The following is a 17,404-nucleotide window of genomic DNA, read 5'->3' as shown; positions in this document are numbered from 1 at the left end:
GAAGGATGCCACCTGCGTGCGGTGCGGTGCGAGCAGGCGGACGAGCTGCTCAGCCTGGTGGTGGAGCTCAGGGAGGAGGTCGAGAGACTGAGGACCATCAGAGAGCGCGAGCGGGAGATCGACTGTTGGAGTGACTCTCTGCGAGAAAGACACAGAGATTGCACCCCCTAAACCGTAGCGGACCCTCTCCCTTGCCGTAGTCGAGCAGAGAGAGCCAACTTGAGAGGCAAGGAGGAACGGCAGCAGGTCCCAGCTCGGCAAGGCGGGCAACCCCCATCCCAACCTATCTCAGTTCCCCAGGTGCCTCTATGTAATAATATAGGATGTGCTGTGTGTTTGAGGCCTTGCCATCTTCCCCCAGCTTCCAAATCGAGGGTTGGCCAGGACTGCTGAGGGATAACTGAGGGAAAGCGGCTTGGCGATCACTTCGGCCAGCTCCCTCAGGACCCTCAGGCAGATCCCATGTGGCCCCACGGCCTTGTGACAGTCTCGGAGGAGTAGCAGGTCGCTAACCGCTTCCTCCTGAACTGTGCGGCGTTTATTCTGCTCCCCGGCCCCGTCTTGCCGCTCAGGGGGCTGCGTACCCTGAGGACAGCTGGTCTGACTGTCAAAGACAGAAGTAAAGGCAGCACTGTGAACTTCGGCCTATTCCTCCTCCTCCTCCTCGGTGGCGATGTTCCCCACCGCATCGAATAAGGAAAGGGGATTCTCCTTGGCCCTCCCCTTGCTGTTAGTATCTTTGTAAAATCGTTGTTTTAATCGTCTCAAACAGTGGCGGCCACATGAAGATCTTGCTGGGCTTTTGCCTTTCTAATTTTCTCTCTGCATATCCTAGCAACGTCCTCGTACTGTTCCCGAGTTGCCTGTCCCTTCTTCCAAAGATGGCAAACTCCTGGCCAGCCCTGCCAATAGGCGGTCGCTTGACTGGAGGGATCGGCAGCAAAAAACAGAAAGCGCCCAGCGCGTTTGCGGAGGAGCCGATAAGGGCGATCCGAAATACTTGGGAGGCCTTTTCTGCGGGCCTCGTTTCCACGCCGCAGATTTCGGGGCGCAGCACTAGAGGGCCCAGATTCCGTTCGCGGAGACGCCCGCCCCTGCCCGCCCGCCCGCACACCCGCTCCCCTCAGGTCGCCCCCTGCGCGCCCGGAGGCGCGCGCGAATTCCCCGAGCCCCGAAAAGCAGCGGGACGACGGGAGCGGAGCCGCCAACAGGGCGGGGACAAGCGTAAAGGGGAGGCGAAGGCACGGCAGGGCGCGGCAGAGCAGGCGAGACAGCCAACCGGGGCGCGGGAACGGTCGGCGGCGGCGCTCCGTCGGCCAATGAGCGCCGCCGAGGGCCGCGCCGAGTGGGGAAGGTTCGGGGCGGAGGGAGTGTTGTAGCGAGCGGGCGCCGTCATGGCCGGCAGGATGGTTAGGTCGCCTGCCGCCTGGCGCGGTGGCGCCGCTCTCTTCGGAAAAGTCGCCCGCCAGGAGTTCTCCGCCAACGTTATCCGTGACGAGGAGCCGTTGCGGACGAGGAGGTAGCCGCGGCTTTGCTCTGCGTTGTGCGATTCTTCCCCTTCCCTTCCTCCCTTCCCACCCCTCCCCCAGCCTAGCTCGCTCGCAGGCCCTCCGGAACGAGGGCCCGTTGCGGCGCCGGCGAGTGCGGCGGGGCGAGCGACGGGGCGGGCCGGGGCGGAGCGGGACGAGTGGACGGACGGAAGTGCCTTTCTGGCTGGTGACGCTCGCTTACTGCAGCGCTTCTGCTAGAACCCCGCGCTCCTTCGGTGCCACGGGGCTGCCGCGGCGCGTACTGGCTTGCCGGTGCCGTCTGGCTCGCCTGGCTTCCCAGCGCCACCGTGTGGTGTGTCCGCGTGTATCGAGGCGGGCCCAGAGCCACATCCAGCCTTGCCTTGCCTTGCCTTGCCTTGCCTTGAATGCCTCCAGGGATGGGGCATCCACAACGTCTCTGGGCAACCTGTTCCTGTGCATCGTCACCCTCTGTGTGAAAAGCTTCCTCCTGATATCTCACCTAAATCTCCCCTGTCTTAGTTTAAAACCGTTCCCCCTTGTCCTATCACAGTCAGCCCGTGTAAGCCATCGTTCCCCCTCCCGTTTATACGCTCCCTTCAAGTACTGGAAGGCCACAATGAGGTCTCCCCGGAGCCTTCTCTTCCCCAAGCTAAACAAGCCCAGTTCCCTCCACCCTTCCTCGCAGCAGAGGTGCTCCAGCCCTCCGATCATTTTAGTGGCCCTCCTCCGGACCCGTTCCAACCCCAGGCTCTTTGAAAATGCCTCGGTCCAAAGTAGGATAGGAAGGTGATATTTGTCCGTAACTGAAGGATGGTGAGCAACTGTTTGCCGCTTGAGTATTTATGCAGGGTCTAAATAAGAGAGTGGCATAAGCACAAATGGAGGTGCTTTTGGTTTGGTTTAAAATCGCTCTGTGCTCGTAGCAGCAGGAGCCTGTGAAAAGGTGTTTTGTGTATACAAGGGAGAGGGATTGGCCAATTCAAAGATCGCTGAGGAAAACTCACCATCTGGTCTTGCGTTTGGGGTACCCGATAATCTGCTTCTGTACGAGTTCGGTGGGGCGTAGCGATCTGCTTAAGCTGTTGCCTTTCTCCGAAGCCAATCCCGTTGTAACCATGTACTCTTCCTCCACTGCCTTGCTTTCCACCAAGCTCCTACGCTTTTTCCTAGCCGCTCCCGAGAAGGCCGTTGTCAGGTCATCCGAAGCGGAAGATTCTGGTGGACCGGTAAGTACCGTGGAGGCTTTCCGTACACTAAACGGTACCTGTAAGCGGTAGGTAATTTAGTAGGCTCTGTCCTGTCGTCCTTTTTCCTCCTGATGCTGCAAAGAGGCACAGTAGGCTACTTGGGGTTTCCCGGCACCGTAATCTTTTGCCTCTAGCTTGTTAACGGAGCTGAGCGTTTTGACTGAGGGTAGCGGTAGAAAGCGATGGCTCGTTTCTGGGTACGTACTTGTAGTGCAAAATGCAGTGCTGTTCTGAAGTACGGCCCGATGCCTGTTTGCACGGTTTCTGGACGGCGGTGCATGCTGTAATACGGAGAAGAGGGCTTGGGGTTTTGAGCAGGTCGGAGGTGAGGAAAGGGAAAGCTGGCTGAGGGGTGCTGGTTGTTTCACTGTCAGCTATAGAAGTCAAGGTGGATGGCTTTTGCGCGGGCACACAAAGCGTACATCGAGTTTTTCTGTTCTGCCAGAAAGACTTAACGTCGCCCGAAGATGTAATGGGGGGGCTGGAACCCTGAGACAAATCTGGCTTCTGTGCCTGATTTGTAGTCTTCCGCTACTGTCTAGCTCAGAGTGGCGAGTGGGGGGCGTGGGAAGTGGGTGATAAAAAAAAAAAAAAAAAGAGAAAAAAGAAAAAGAAAAGAGATGGTAAGTCCCATAGCTGCCCCTCCCCCCATTATGCGTAATCGGCCTTTGCAGCTTGGCTTGGAACGTGTCCGTTGCAGACAGGCGGTAATTTGAAGAGCAGCGTTAGAACTGCAAAGAACTAGCTAACCGCATTCTGTGGACGGTTCTCTGCTCACCTTCCTTTGCGTCCTGCCCTCTCTGCTCTTCTTTGCGTTGCGGCATGCTACTTTCCGTAACGCTATTTCCTTCTCCAGCTTCTTGGGCGTTTGATGATTGCTGACGACAAGTGTGCTGCTAACTTGGGCCTGACCAATGGATTCCGGATGGCTGTGAGATACTCACCCTCAGGCCCTTCAGACTACCGCGCGCGTCTCTGTATTCTGGGCGACCGTCAGTTGGGCCATCCTCCCGGCTAAGATGTTTGCACCGCCGGAGTTGCTGCGAGCGTACGTTTGGCCACCGAATAGATTTCACAGGTTGCCCGTCAGTCTAGCCACCGTTGATGTATAATTGTTTTTGGTGGGTGTCTATGGAGGGTAATAGAAAGCTCTGAGCAGCATTTGCACAATAAAGATGGAGCATGGGGATATCATCTCTGTCTCGAGGTCCTTACTGATGGACATGGTTCTGCAAGTTAAAACGAGGGGGTCTCCGTCTCCCAAAGATAATCATAGCATCATAGACTCACCAAGGTTGGTGTCCGTCTCCCAAAGATAATCATAGCATCATAGAATCACCAAGACCCGCAGGATCACCCAGCCCAACCATCCACCCATCACCAATAGTTGTCACTAAACCATGTCCCTGAAAGCAACGTCCAAACATTCCTTGAACACCTCCGGGGTCGGTGACTCCACCACCTCCCTGGGCAGCCTATTCCACTGCCTGACCACTCTTTCAGAGAAGCAGTATTTCCTAACGTCCAGCCTGAACCTCCCCTGGCGCAGCTTGAAGCCATTCCCTCAAGTCCTATCCCTGGTTACACGAGAGAAGCGTCCGACGCCCAGCTCACTACAACCTCCCTTCAGGTAGTTAGAGAGTGCAATCAAGGTCTCCCCTGAGCCTCCTCTTCTCCAGACTGAACAATCCCAGCTCCTTCAGCCGCTCCTCGTAAGGCCTGTGCTCCAGACCCCTCGCTATCTTTGTTGCCCTTCTCTGAACACGCTCCAGGGCCTCAATGTCGTTCTTGCAGTGAGGGGCCCAAAAGTGGACACAGTACTCGAGGTGCGGCCTGGCCTCACCGGTGCTGAGTACAGGGGGGACAATGACTTCCCTGTTCCTGCTGGCAAGACTGTTTCTGATGCAAGCCAGGATGCCATTGGCCTTCTTGGCCACCTGGGCGCGCTGCTGGCTCGCGTTCAGCCGAGCGTCAATCAATACCCCCGGGTCCGTTTCCTCGACACGGTCTTCCAGCCGCTCTGCCCCAAGCCTGTAGCGTTGCCTGGGGTTGCTGTGGCCAAAGTGCAGGACTCGGCATTTGGTCTTGTTGAACCTCATCCCGTTGGCTTCAGCCCAGCTATCCGGCCTGTCCAGATCCCTCTGTAGGGCCTCGCTACCCCCAGGCAGATCGACACTTCCAGCCAACTTGGTGTCATCTGCAAACTTACTGAGGGTGCACTCAATGCCCTCGTCCGGGTCATCAGTAAAGATATGGAAGAGGACAGGTCCCAGCACCGACCCCTGGGGACCACCGCTTGTGACCGGTTGCCAGCCGGATTTAAGTCCATTCGCCACCACTCTCTGGGCCCAGCCACCCAGCCAGTTCCTTACCCAGCCAAGATTGTACCCGTCCAAGCCACGGGCTGCCAGCTTCTGCAGGAGAATACCGTGGGAGACAGTGTCAAAGGCTTTGCTGAAGTCTAGGTAGACTACATCAACAGCCTTTCCCTCATCCGCCAGACGGGTCACTAGATGATAGAAGGAGATCGGGTTGGTCAAGCAGGACCCGCCCTTCGTCAGGCTAGGCCTGACCCCCCGGTTGTCCCGCACATGCCACGTGATCTCCCTCAAGACAGTCTGCTCCATAGCCTTCCCTGGCACCGAGGTCAGGCTAGCAGTCCCGTAGTTCCCCGCATCCTCCTTAAAAACCCTTCTTGTAGATGGGAGTCACATTGGCAAGCCTCCAGTCTTCTGGGACCTCACCAGTCAACAAGGAGCGCTGATAGAGGATGGAAAGCGGCTCGGCTATCACCTCCGCCAGTTCCCTCAGCACTCTCGGGTGAATCTCATCCGGCCCCATGGACTTGTGGCAGTCCGGTTGGAGTAGTAGGTCTCTGACTGTGTCCTCCTCAATCGTGGGGGGGGGTTTGTCTGCTCCGCAGCCGAGACTACCAGGTCAGAGAGTGGAGTCCCCTGAGGTACTCCTTCAGGGCGGGCTGCTGAGCCAGCAGGGGTGGAGCTGGCACTACCCACTCCTATCTCTTGAGCTTGACCTTGACCCTTGGCTGTGAGGCGAAAAGCAGCCCTCGGGTGAGAAAAGGGTGTTACTGTCTGCTGACAACAGGGAGGGAAGTCCGAGCGTGAGCACAGCCCACGCTGCCCATACATTACTGCAGCAGCAGGTGTGGGAGGTGGGTCTTGTGGCAGGACACCTGAGTGCTTTTGTCTTTGCTCAGGAGACCAGCTCTCCTGCTGACAGAGCCTGAGACCACAGGTTCAAACACGGTCTCTACCGGACAGCGGGCTTCCCCCAAGAAGGCTGTGGCGACCCAGACACAGAGGGCCTGCGCAGAGATGTGGCGCTTCAGGTCTCTGGCTGCAGGGAGTGCCTGAGTGCCGTGGATATCAGGGTCAGAGTCGATTGCTCTCGGGTGGGGAAGCACGACAGGACTCAATAAACGAGTGATCAGGCTTCAGTTTCTTACCCGGACAGCCTTATTCTTATAGTGTTTAAGACAGGGGCGTATATAAAATATCACACAACCATTGGCAGAGAGCCTTGAGAAAAACAACTTTAAAACAACTCCCAACAATTAACAGCAGTGAGAAACACATTCTGGAGGAGGCGACTTTTGATCTCATCCTAATCCTAAGAAACCAGGCAGGAATGCGTCGGCAGCGGATGTGAAAGGCAGCGCTAGCAGGGCGTCCCCTGTTTCAAAGTGCACTTTTCCTCTCCCACTCGCCGCAGACCATCTCCTGCTTGTACTTTTGTCAAGGTTCAAACAGTGTAGTTTCCTTTGAGCACCGTATCAGCGTGGCCAGTGCATAACACAGAGCCCAAAGGGAACACCTGCTAGCTAAACAGAATAGACTATCAAGGACAGCTTACTCTAAAAAATACCTATAGTTACAATTATCAGCAGTCCTGTGAGGCCCTCTTTGCTGAAGGCAGGCTGAACAACATAATCACAGAAGTTTCCCATAGACATCTTGGCAACTTGGGCTGCTCAGCTGAAGCAGTTCATGTCCACCTTGAGTTGTTTGTCGCTTGGTCCAGGGACATCATGACCTCCTATCAACATCTAATACTTTTCCATGAGTATATAGTCTGTGCTGCAGTGCAAACTATGCTCGTACATATCACCGTGACCTCCCTGCTCCTGCAGCCATTTCCCAACACCCGAGCCTGCTGCTGCCGGGGGAGGATGGGAAGGATGCCACCTGCGTGCGGTGCGGTGCGAGCAGGCGGACGAGCTGCTCAGCCTGGTGGTGGAGCTCAGGGAGGAGGTCGAGAGACTGAGGACCATCAGAGAGCGCGAGCGGGAGATCGACTGTTGGAGTGACTCTCTGCGAGAAAGACACAGAGATTGCACCCCCTAAACCGTAGCGGACCCTCTCCCTTGCCGTAGTCGAGCAGAGAGAGCCAACTTGAGAGGCAAGGAGGAACGGCAGCAGGTCCCAGCTCGGCAAGGCGGGCAACCCCCATCCCAACCTATCTCAGTTCCCCAGGTGCCTCTATGTAATAATATAGGATGTGCTGTGTGTTTGAGGCCTTGCCATCTTCCCCCAGCTTCCAAATCGAGGGTTGGCCAGGACTGCTGAGGGATAACTGAGGGAAAGCGGCTTGGCGATCACTTCGGCCAGCTCCCTCAGGACCCTCAGGCAGATCCCATGTGGCCCCACGGCCTTGTGACAGTCTCGGAGGAGTAGCAGGTCGCTAACCGCTTCCTCCTGAACTGTGCGGCGTTTATTCTGCTCCCCGGCCCCGTCTTGCCGCTCAGGGGGCTGCGTACCCTGAGGACAGCTGGTCTGACTGTCAAAGACAGAAGTAAAGGCAGCACTGTGAACTTCGGCCTATTCCTCCTCCTCCTCCTCGGTGGCGATGTTCCCCACCGCATCGAATAAGGAAAGGGGATTCTCCTTGGCCCTCCCCTTGCTGTTAGTATCTTTGTAAAATCGTTGTTTTAATCGTCTCAAACAGTGGCGGCCACATGAAGATCTTGCTGGGCTTTTGCCTTTCTAATTTTCTCTCTGCATATCCTAGCAACGTCCTCGTACTGTTCCCGAGTTGCCTGTCCCTTCTTCCAAAGATGGCAAACTCCTGGCCAGCCCTGCCAATAGGCGGTCGCTTGACTGGAGGGATCGGCAGCAAAAAACAGAAAGCGCCCAGCGCGTTTGCGGAGGAGCCGATAAGGGCGATCCGAAATACTTGGGAGGCCTTTTCTGCGGGCCTCGTTTCCACGCCGCAGATTTCGGGGCGCAGCACTAGAGGGCCCAGATTCCGTTCGCGGAGACGCCCGCCCCTGCCCGCCCGCCCGCACACCCGCTCCCCTCAGGTCGCCCCCTGCGCGCCCGGAGGCGCGCGCGAATTCCCCGAGCCCCGAAAAGCAGCGGGACGACGGGAGCGGAGCCGCCAACAGGGCGGGGACAAGCGTAAAGGGGAGGCGAAGGCACGGCAGGGCGCGGCAGAGCAGGCGAGACAGCCAACCGGGGCGCGGGAACGGTCGGCGGCGGCGCTCCGTCGGCCAATGAGCGCCGCCGAGGGCCGCGCCGAGTGGGGAAGGTTCGGGGCGGAGGGAGTGTTGTAGCGAGCGGGCGCCGTCATGGCCGGCAGGATGGTTAGGTCGCCTGCCGCCTGGCGCGGTGGCGCCGCTCTCTTCGGAAAAGTCGCCCGCCAGGAGTTCTCCGCCAACGTTATCCGTGACGAGGAGCCGTTGCGGACGAGGAGGTAGCCGCGGCTTTGCTCTGCGTTGTGCGATTCTTCCCCTTCCCTTCCTCCCTTCCCACCCCTCCCCCAGCCTAGCTCGCTCGCAGGCCCTCCGGAACGAGGGCCCGTTGCGGCGCCGGCGAGTGCGGCGGGGCGAGCGACGGGGCGGGCCGGGGCGGAGCGGGACGAGTGGACGGACGGAAGTGCCTTTCTGGCTGGTGACGCTCGCTTACTGCAGCGCTTCTGCTAGAACCCCGCGCTCCTTCGGTGCCACGGGGCTGCCGCGGCGCGTACTGGCTTGCCGGTGCCGTCTGGCTCGCCTGGCTTCCCAGCGCCACCGTGTGGTGTGTCCGCGTGTATCGAGGCGGGCCCAGAGCCACATCCAGCCTTGCCTTGCCTTGCCTTGCCTTGAATGCCTCCAGGGATGGGGCATCCACAACGTCTCTGGGCAACCTGTTCCTGTGCATCGTCACCCTCTGTGTGAAAAGCTTCCTCCTGATATCTCACCTAAATCTCCCCTGTCTTAGTTTAAAACCGTTCCCCCTTGTCCTATCACAGTCAGCCCGTGTAAGCCATCGTTCCCCCTCCCGTTTATACGCTCCCTTCAAGTACTGGAAGGCCACAATGAGGTCTCCCCGGAGCCTTCTCTTCCCCAAGCTAAACAAGCCCAGTTCCCTCCACCCTTCCTCGCAGCAGAGGTGCTCCAGCCCTCCTATCATTTTAGTGGCCCTCCTCCGGACCCATTCCAACCCCAGGCTCTTTGAAAATGCCTCGGTCCAAAGTAGGATAGGAAGGTGATATTTGTCCGTAACTGAAGGATGGTGAGCAACTGTTTGCCGCTTGAGTATTTATGCAGGGTCTAAATAAGAGAGTGGCATAAGCACAAATGGAGGTGCTTTTGGTTTGGTTTAAAATCGCTCTGTGCTCGTAGCAGCAGGAGCCTGTGAAAGGGTGTTTTGTGTATACAAGGGAGAGGGATTGTCCAATTCAAAGATCGCTGAGGAAAACTCACCATCTGGTCTTGCGTTTGGGGTACCCGATAATCTGCTTCTGTACGAGTTCGGTGGGGCGTAGCGATCTGCTTAAGCTGTTGCCTTTCTCCGAAGCCAATCCCGTTGTAACCATGTACTCTTCCTCCACTGCCTTGCTTTCCACCAAGCTCCTACGCTTTTTCCTAGCCGCTCTCGAGAAGGCCATTGTCAGGTCATCCGAAGCGGAAGATTCTGGTGGACCGGTAAGTACCGTGGAGGCTTTCCGTACACTAAACGGTACCTGTAAGCGGTAGGTAATTTAGTAGGCTCTGTCCTGTCGTCCTTTTTCCTCCTGATGCTGCAAAGAGGCACAGTAGGCTACTTGGGGTTTCCCGGCACCGTAATCTTTTGCCTCTAGCTTGTTAACGGAGCTGAGCGTTTTGACTGAGGGTAGCGGTAGAAAGCGATGGCTCGTTTCTGGTTACGTACTTGTAGTGCAAAATGCAGTGCTGTTCTGAAGTACGGCCCGATGCCTGTTTGCACGGTTTCTGGACGGCGGTGCATGCCGTAATACGGAGAAGAGGGCTTGGGGTTTTGAGCAGGTCGGAGGTGAGGAAAGGGAAAGCTGGCTGAGGGGTGCTGGTTGTTTCACTGTCAGCTATAGAAGTCAAGGTGGATGGCTTTTGCGCGGGCACACAAAGCGTACATCGAGTTTTTCTGTTCTGCCAGAAAGACTTAACGTCGCCCGAAGATGTAATGGGGGGGCTGGAACCCTGAGACAAATCTGGCTTCTGTGCCTGATTTGTAGTCTTCCGCTACTGTCTAGCTCAGAGTGGCGAGTGGGGAGTGGGGGGCGTGGGAAGTGGGTGATAAAAAAAAAAAAAAACAAAGAGAAAAAAGAAAAAGAAAAGAGATGGTAAGTCCCATAGCGTCCCCTCCCCCGATTATGCGTAATCGGCCTTTGCAGCTTGGCTTGGAACGTGTCCGTTGCAAACAGGCGGTAATTTGAAGAGCAGCGTTAGAACTGCAAAGAACTAGCTAACCGCATTCTGTGGACAGTTCTGTGCTCGCCTTCCTTTGCGTCCTGCCCTCTCTGCTCTTCTTTGCGTTGCGGCATGCTACTTTCCGTAACGCTATTTCCTTCTCCAGTTTCTTGGGCGTTTGATGATATCTGACGACAAGTGTGCTGCTAACCTGGGCCTGACCAATGGATTCCGGATGGCTGTGAGATACTCACCCTCAGGCCCTTCAGACTACCGCGCGCGTCTCTGTATTCTGGGCGACCATCAGTTGGGCCATCCTCCCGGCTAAGATGTTTGCACCGCCGGAGTTGCTGCGAGCGTACGTTTGGCCACCGAATAGATTTCACAGGTTGCCCGTCAGTCTAGCCACCGTTGATGTATAATTGTTTTTGGTGGGTGTCTATGGAGGGTAATAGAAAGCTCTGAGCAGCATTTGCACAATAAAGATGGAGCATGGGGATATCATCTCTGTCTCGAGTGCCTTACTGATGGACATGGTTCTGCAAGTTAAAACGAGGGGGTCTCCGTCTCCCAAAGATAATCATAGCATCATAGACTCACCAAGTTTGGTGTCCGTCTCCCAAAGATAATCATAGCATCATAGAATCACCAAGACCCGCAGGATCACCCAGCCCAACCATCCACCCATCACCAATAGTTGTCACTAAACCATGTCCCTAAAAGCAACGTCCAAACATTCCTTGAACACCTCCGGGGTCGGTGACTCCACCACCTCCCTGGGCAGCCTATTCCAGTGCCTGACCACTCTTTCAGAGAAGCAGTATTTCCTAACGTCCAGCCTGAACCTCCCCTGGCGCAGCTTGAAGCCATTCCCTCAAGTCCTATCCCTGGTTACACGAGAGAAGCGTCCGACGCCCAGCTCACTACAACCTCCCTTCAGGTAGTTAGAGAGTGCAATCAAGGTCTCCCCTGAGCCTCCTCTTCTCCAGACTGAACAATCCCAGCTCCTTCAGCCGCTCCTCGTAAGGCCTGTGCTCCAGACCCCTCGCTATCTTTGTTGCCCTTCTCTGAACACGCTCCAGGGCCTCAATGTCGTTCTTGCAGTGAGGGGCCCAAAAGTGGACACAGTACTCGAGGTGCGGCCTGGCCTCACCGGTGCTGAGTACAGGGGGGACAATGACTTCCCTGTTCCAGCTGGCAAGACTGTTTCTGATGCAAGCCAGGATGCCATTGGCCTTCTTGGCCACCTGGGCGCGCTGCTGGCTCGCGTTCAGCCGAGCGTCAATCAATACCCCCGGGTCCGTTTCCTCGACACGGTCTTCCAGCCGCTCTGCCCCAAGCCTGTAGCGTTGCCTGGGGTTGCTGTGGCCAAAGTGCAGGACTCAGCATTTGGTCTTGTTGAACCTCATCCCGTTGGCTTCAGCCCAGCTATCCGGCCTGTCCAGATCCCTCTGTAGGGCCTCGCTACCCCCAGGCAGATCGACACTTCCAGCCAACTTGGTGTCATCTGCAAACTTACTGAGGGTGCACTCAATGCCCTCGTCCGGGTCATCAGTAAAGATATGGAAGAGGACAGGTCCCAGCACCGACCCCTGGGGACCACCGCTTGTGACCGGTTGCCAGCCGGATTTAAGTCCATTCGCCACCACTCTCTGGGCCCAGCCACCCAGCCAGTTCCTTACCCAGCCAAGATTGTACCCGTCCAAGCCACGGGCTGCCAGCTTCTGCAGGAGAATACCGTGGGAGACAGTGTCAAAGGCTTTGCTGAAGTCTAGGTAGACTACATCAACAGCCTTTCCCTCATCCGCCAGACGGGTCACTAGATGATAGAAGGAGATCGGGTTGGTCAAGCAGGACCCGCCCTTCGTCAGGCTAGGCCTGACCCCGCGGTTGTCCCGCACATGCCACGTGATCTCCCTCAAGACAGTCTGCTCCATAGCCTTCCCTGGCACCGAGGTCAGGCTAGCAGTCCCGTAGTTCCCCGCATCCTCCTTAAAAACCCTTCTTGTAGATGGGAGTCACATTGGCAAGCCTCCAGTCTTCTGGGACCTCACCAGTCAACAAGGAGCGCTGATAGATGATGGAAAGCGGCTCGGCTATCACCTCCGCCAGTTCCCTCAGCACTCTCAGGTGAATCTCATCCGGCCCCATGGACTTGTGGCAGTCCGGTTGGAGTAGTAGGTCTCTGACTGTGTCCTCCTCAATCGTGGGGGGGGGTTTGTCTGCTCCGCAGCCGAGACTACCAGGTCAGAGAGTGGAGTCCCCTGAGGTACTCCTTCAGGGCGGGCTGCTGAGCCAGCAGGGGTGGAGCTGGCACTACCCACTCCTATCTCTTGAGCTTGACCTTGACCCTTGGCTGTGAGGCGAAAAGCAGCCCTCGGGTGAGAAAAGGGTGTTACTGTCCGCTGACAACAGGGAGGGAAGTCCGAGCGTGAGCACAGCCCACGCTGCCCATACATTACTGCAGCAGCAGGTGTGGGAGGTGGGTCTTGTGGCAGGACACCTGAGTGCTTTTGTCTTTGCTCAGGAGACCAGCTCTCCTGCTGACAGAGCCTGAGACCACAGGTTCAAACACGGTCTCTACCGGACAGCGGGCTTCCCCCAAGAAGGCTGTGGCGACCCAGACACAGAGGGCCTGCGCAGAGATGTGGCGCTTCAGGTCTCTGGCTGCAGGGAGTGCCTGAGTGCCGTGGATATCAGGGTCAGAGTCGATTGCTCTCGGGTGGGGAAGCACGACAGGACTCAATAAACGAGTGATCAGGCTTCAGTTTCTTACCCGGACAGCCTTATTCTTATAGTGTTTAAGACAGGGGCGTATATAAAATATCACACAACCATTGGCAGAGAGCCTTGAGAAAAACAACTTTAAAACAACTCCCAACAATTAACAGCAGTGAGAAACACATTCTGGAGGAGGCGACTTTTGATCTCATCCTAATCCTAAGAAACCAGGCAGGAATGCGTCGGCAGCGGATGTGAAAGGCAGCGCTAGCAGGGCGTCCCCTGTTTCAAAGTGCACTTTTCCTCTCCCACTCGCCGCAGACCATCTCCTGCTTGTACTTTTGTCAAGGTTCAAACAGTGTAGTTTCCTTTGAGCACCGTATTAGCGTGGCCAGTGCATAACACAGAGCCCAAAGGGAACACCTGCTAGCTAAACAGAATAGACTATCAAGGACAGCTTACTCTAAAAAATACCTATAGTTACAATTATCAGCAGTCCTGTGAGGCCCTCTTTGCTGAAGGCAGGCTGAACAACATAATCACAGAAGTTTCCCATAGACATCTTGGCAACTTGGGTTGCTCAGCTGATGCAGTTCATGTCCACCTTGAGTTGTTTGTCGCTTGGTCCAGGGACATCATGACCTCCTATCAACATCTAATACTTTTCCATGAGTATATAGTCTGTGCTGCAGTGCAAACTATGCTCGTACATATCACCGTGACCTCCCTGCTCCTGCAGCCATTTCCCAACACCCGAGCCTGCTGCTGCCGGGGGAGGATGGGAAGGATGCCACCTGCGTGCGGTGCGGTGCGAGCAGGTGGACGAGCTGCTCAGCCTGGTGGTGGAGCTCAGGGAGGAGGTCGAGAGACTGAGGACCATCAGAGAGCGCGAGCGGGAGATCGACTGTTGGAGTGACTCTCTGCGAGAAAGACACAGAGATTGCACCCCCTAAACCGTAGTGGACCCTCTCCCTTGCCGTAGTCGAGCAGAGAGAGCCAACTTGAGAGGCAAGGAGGAACGGCAGCAGGTCCCAGCTCGGCAAGGCGGGCAACCCCCATCCCAACCTATCTCAGTTCCCCAGGTGCCTCTATGTAATAATATAGGATGTGCTGTGTGTTTGAGGCCTTGCCATCTTCCCCCAGCTTCCAAATCGAGGGTTGGCCAGGACTGCTGAGGGATAACTGAGGGAAAGCGGCTTGGCGATCACTTCGGCCAGCTCCCTCAGGACCCTCAGGCAGATCCCATGTGGCCCCACGGCCTTGTGACAGTCTCGGAGGAGTAGCAGGTCGCTAACCGCTTCCTCCTGAACTGTGCGGCGTTTATTCTGCTCCCCGGCCCCGTCTTGCCGCTCAGGGGGCTGCGTACCCTGAGGACAGCTGGTCTGACTGTCAAAGACAGAAGTAAAGGCAGCACTGTGAACTTCGGCCTATTCCTCCTCCTCCTCCTCGGTGGCGATGTTCCCCACCGCATCGAATAAGGAAAGGGGATTCTCCTTGGCCCTCCCCTTACTGTTAGTATCTTTGTAAAATCGTTGTTTTAATCGTCTCAAACAGTGGCGGCCACATGAAGATCTTGTTGGGCTTTTGCCTTTCTAATTTTCTCTCTGCATATCCTAGCAACGTCCTCGTACTGTTCCCGAGTTGCCTGTCCCTTCTTCCAAAGATGGCAAACTCCTGGCCAGCCCTGCCAATAGGCGGTCGCTTGACTGGAGGGATCGGCAGCAAAAAACAGAAAGCGCCCAGCGCGTTTGCGGAGGAGCCGATAAGGGCGATCCGAAATACTTGGGAGGCCTTTTCTGCGGGCCTCGTTTCCACGCCGCAGATTTCGGGACGCAGCACTAGAGGGCCCAGATTCCGTTCGCGGAGACGCCCGCCCCTGCCCGCACGCCCGCACACCCGCTCCCCTCAGGTCGCCCCCTGCGCGCCCGGAGGCGCGCGCGAATTCCCCGAGCCCCGAAAAGCACCGGGACGACGGGAGCGGAGCCGCCAACAGGGCGGGGACAAGCGTAAAGGGGAGGCGAAGGCACGGCAGGGCGCGGCAGAGCAGGCGAGACAGCCAACCGGGGCGCGGGAACGGTCGGCGGCGGCGCTCCGTCGGCCAATGAGCGCCGCCGAGGGCCGCGCCGAGTGGGGAAGGTTCGGGGCGGAGGGAGTGTTGTAGCGAGCGGGCGCCGTCATGGCCGGCAGGATGGTTAGGTCGCCTGCCGCCTGGCGCGGTGGCGCCGCTCTCTTCGGAAAAGTCGCCCGCCAGGAGTTCTCCGCCAACGTTATCCGTGACGAGGAGCCGTTGCGGACGAGGAGGTAGCCGCGGCTTTGCTCTGCGTTGTGCGATTCTTCCCCTTCCCTTCCTCCCTTCCCACCCCTCCCCCAGCCTAGCTCGCTCGCAGGCCCTCCGGAACGAGGGCCCGTTGCGGCGCCGGCGAGTGCGGCGGGGCGAGCGACGGGGCGGGCCGGGGCGGAGCGGGACGAGTGGACGGACGGAAGTGCCTTTCTGGCTGGTGACGCTCGCTTACTGCAGCGCTTCTGCTAGAACCCCGCGCTCCTTCGGTGCCACGGGGCTGCCGCGGCGCGTACTGGCTTGCCGGTGCCGTCTGGCTCGCCAGGCTTCCCAGCGCCACCGTGTGGTGTGTCCGCGTGTATCGAGGCGGGCCTAGAGCCACATCCAGCCTTGCCTTGCCTTGCCTTGCCTTGAATGCCTCCAGGGATGGGGCATCCACAACGTCTCTGGGCAACCTGTTCCTGTGCATCGTCACCCTCTGTGTGAAAAGCTTCCTCCTGATATCTCACCTAAATCTCCCCTGTCTTAGTTTAAAACCGTTCCCCCTTGTCCTATCACAGTCAGCCCGTGTAAGCCATCGTTCCCCCTCCTGTTTATACGCTCCCTTCAAGTACTGGAAGGCCACAATGAGGTCTCCCCGGAGCCTTCTCTTCCCCAAGCTAAACAAGCCCAGTTCCCTCCACCCTTCCTCGCAGCAGAGGTGCTCCAGCCCTCCGATCATTTTAGTGGCCCTCCTCCGGACCCGTTCCAACCCCAGGCTCTTTGAAAATGCCTCGGTCCAAAGTAGGATAGGAAGGTGATATTTGTCCGTAACTGAAGGATGGTGAGCAACTGTTTGCCGCTTGAGTATTTATGCAGGGTCTAAATAAGAGAGTGGCATAAGCACAAATGGAGGTGCTTTTGGTTTGGTTTAAAATCGCTCTGTGCTCGTAGCAGCAGGAGCCTGTGAAAGGGTGTTTTGTGTATACAAGGGAGAGGGATTGGCCAATTCAAAGATCGCTGAGGAAAACTCACCATCTGGTCTTGCGTTTGGGGTACCCGATAATCTGCTTCTGTACGAGTTCGGTGGGGCGTAGCGATCTGCTTAAGCTGTTGCCTTTCTCCGAAGCCAATCCCGTTGTAACCATGTACTCTTCCTCCACTGCCTTGCTTTCCACCAAGCTCCTACGCTTTTTCCTAGCCGCTCTCGAGAAGGCCATTGTCAGGTCATCCGAAGCGGAAGATTCTGGTGGACCGGTAAGTACCGTGGAGGCTTTCCGTACACTAAACGGTACCTGTAAGCGGTAGGTAATTTAGTAGGCTCTGTCCTGTCGTCCTTTTTCCTCCTGATGCTGCAAAGAGGCACAGTAGGCTACTTGGGGTTTCCCGGCACCGTAATCTTTTGCCTCTAGCTTGTTAACGGAGCTGAGCGTTTTGACTGAGGGTAGCGGTAGAAAGCGATGGCTCGTTTCTGGTTACGTACTTGTAGTGCAAAATGCAGTGCTGTTCTGAAGTACGGCCCGATGCCTGTTTGCACGGTTTCTGGACGGCGGTGCATGCCGTAATACGGAGAAGAGGGCTTGGGGTTTTGAGCAGGTCGGAGGTGAGGAAAGGGAAAGCTGGCTGAGGGGTGCTGGTTGTTTCACTGTCAGCTATAGAAGTCAAGGTGGATGGCTTTTGCGCGGGCACACAAAGCGTACATCGAGTTTTTCTGTTCTGCCAGAAAGACTTAACGTCGCCCGAAGATGTAATGGGGGGGCTGGAACCCTGAGACAAATCTGGCTTCTGTGCCTGATTTGTAGTCTTCCGCTACTGTCTAGCTCAGAGTGGCGAGTGGGGAGTGGGGGGCGTGGGAAGTGGGTGATAAAAAAAAAAAAAAACAAAGAGAAAAAAGAAAAAGAAAAGAGATGGTAAGTCCCATAGCGTCCCCTCCCCCGATTATGCGTAATCGGCCTTTGCAGCTTGGCTTGGAATGTGTCCGTTGCAGACAGGCGGTAATTTGAAGAGCAGCGTTAGAACTGCA

This window comes from Cyrtonyx montezumae, unplaced genomic scaffold, assembly GCF_038088225.1.
Source record: "Cyrtonyx montezumae isolate F1298 unplaced genomic scaffold, pur_monq_1.0 scaffold_81, whole genome shotgun sequence".
Lineage (NCBI taxonomy): Eukaryota > Metazoa > Chordata > Aves > Galliformes > Odontophoridae > Cyrtonyx > Cyrtonyx montezumae.
This window is presented reverse-complemented; position numbering follows the sequence as displayed.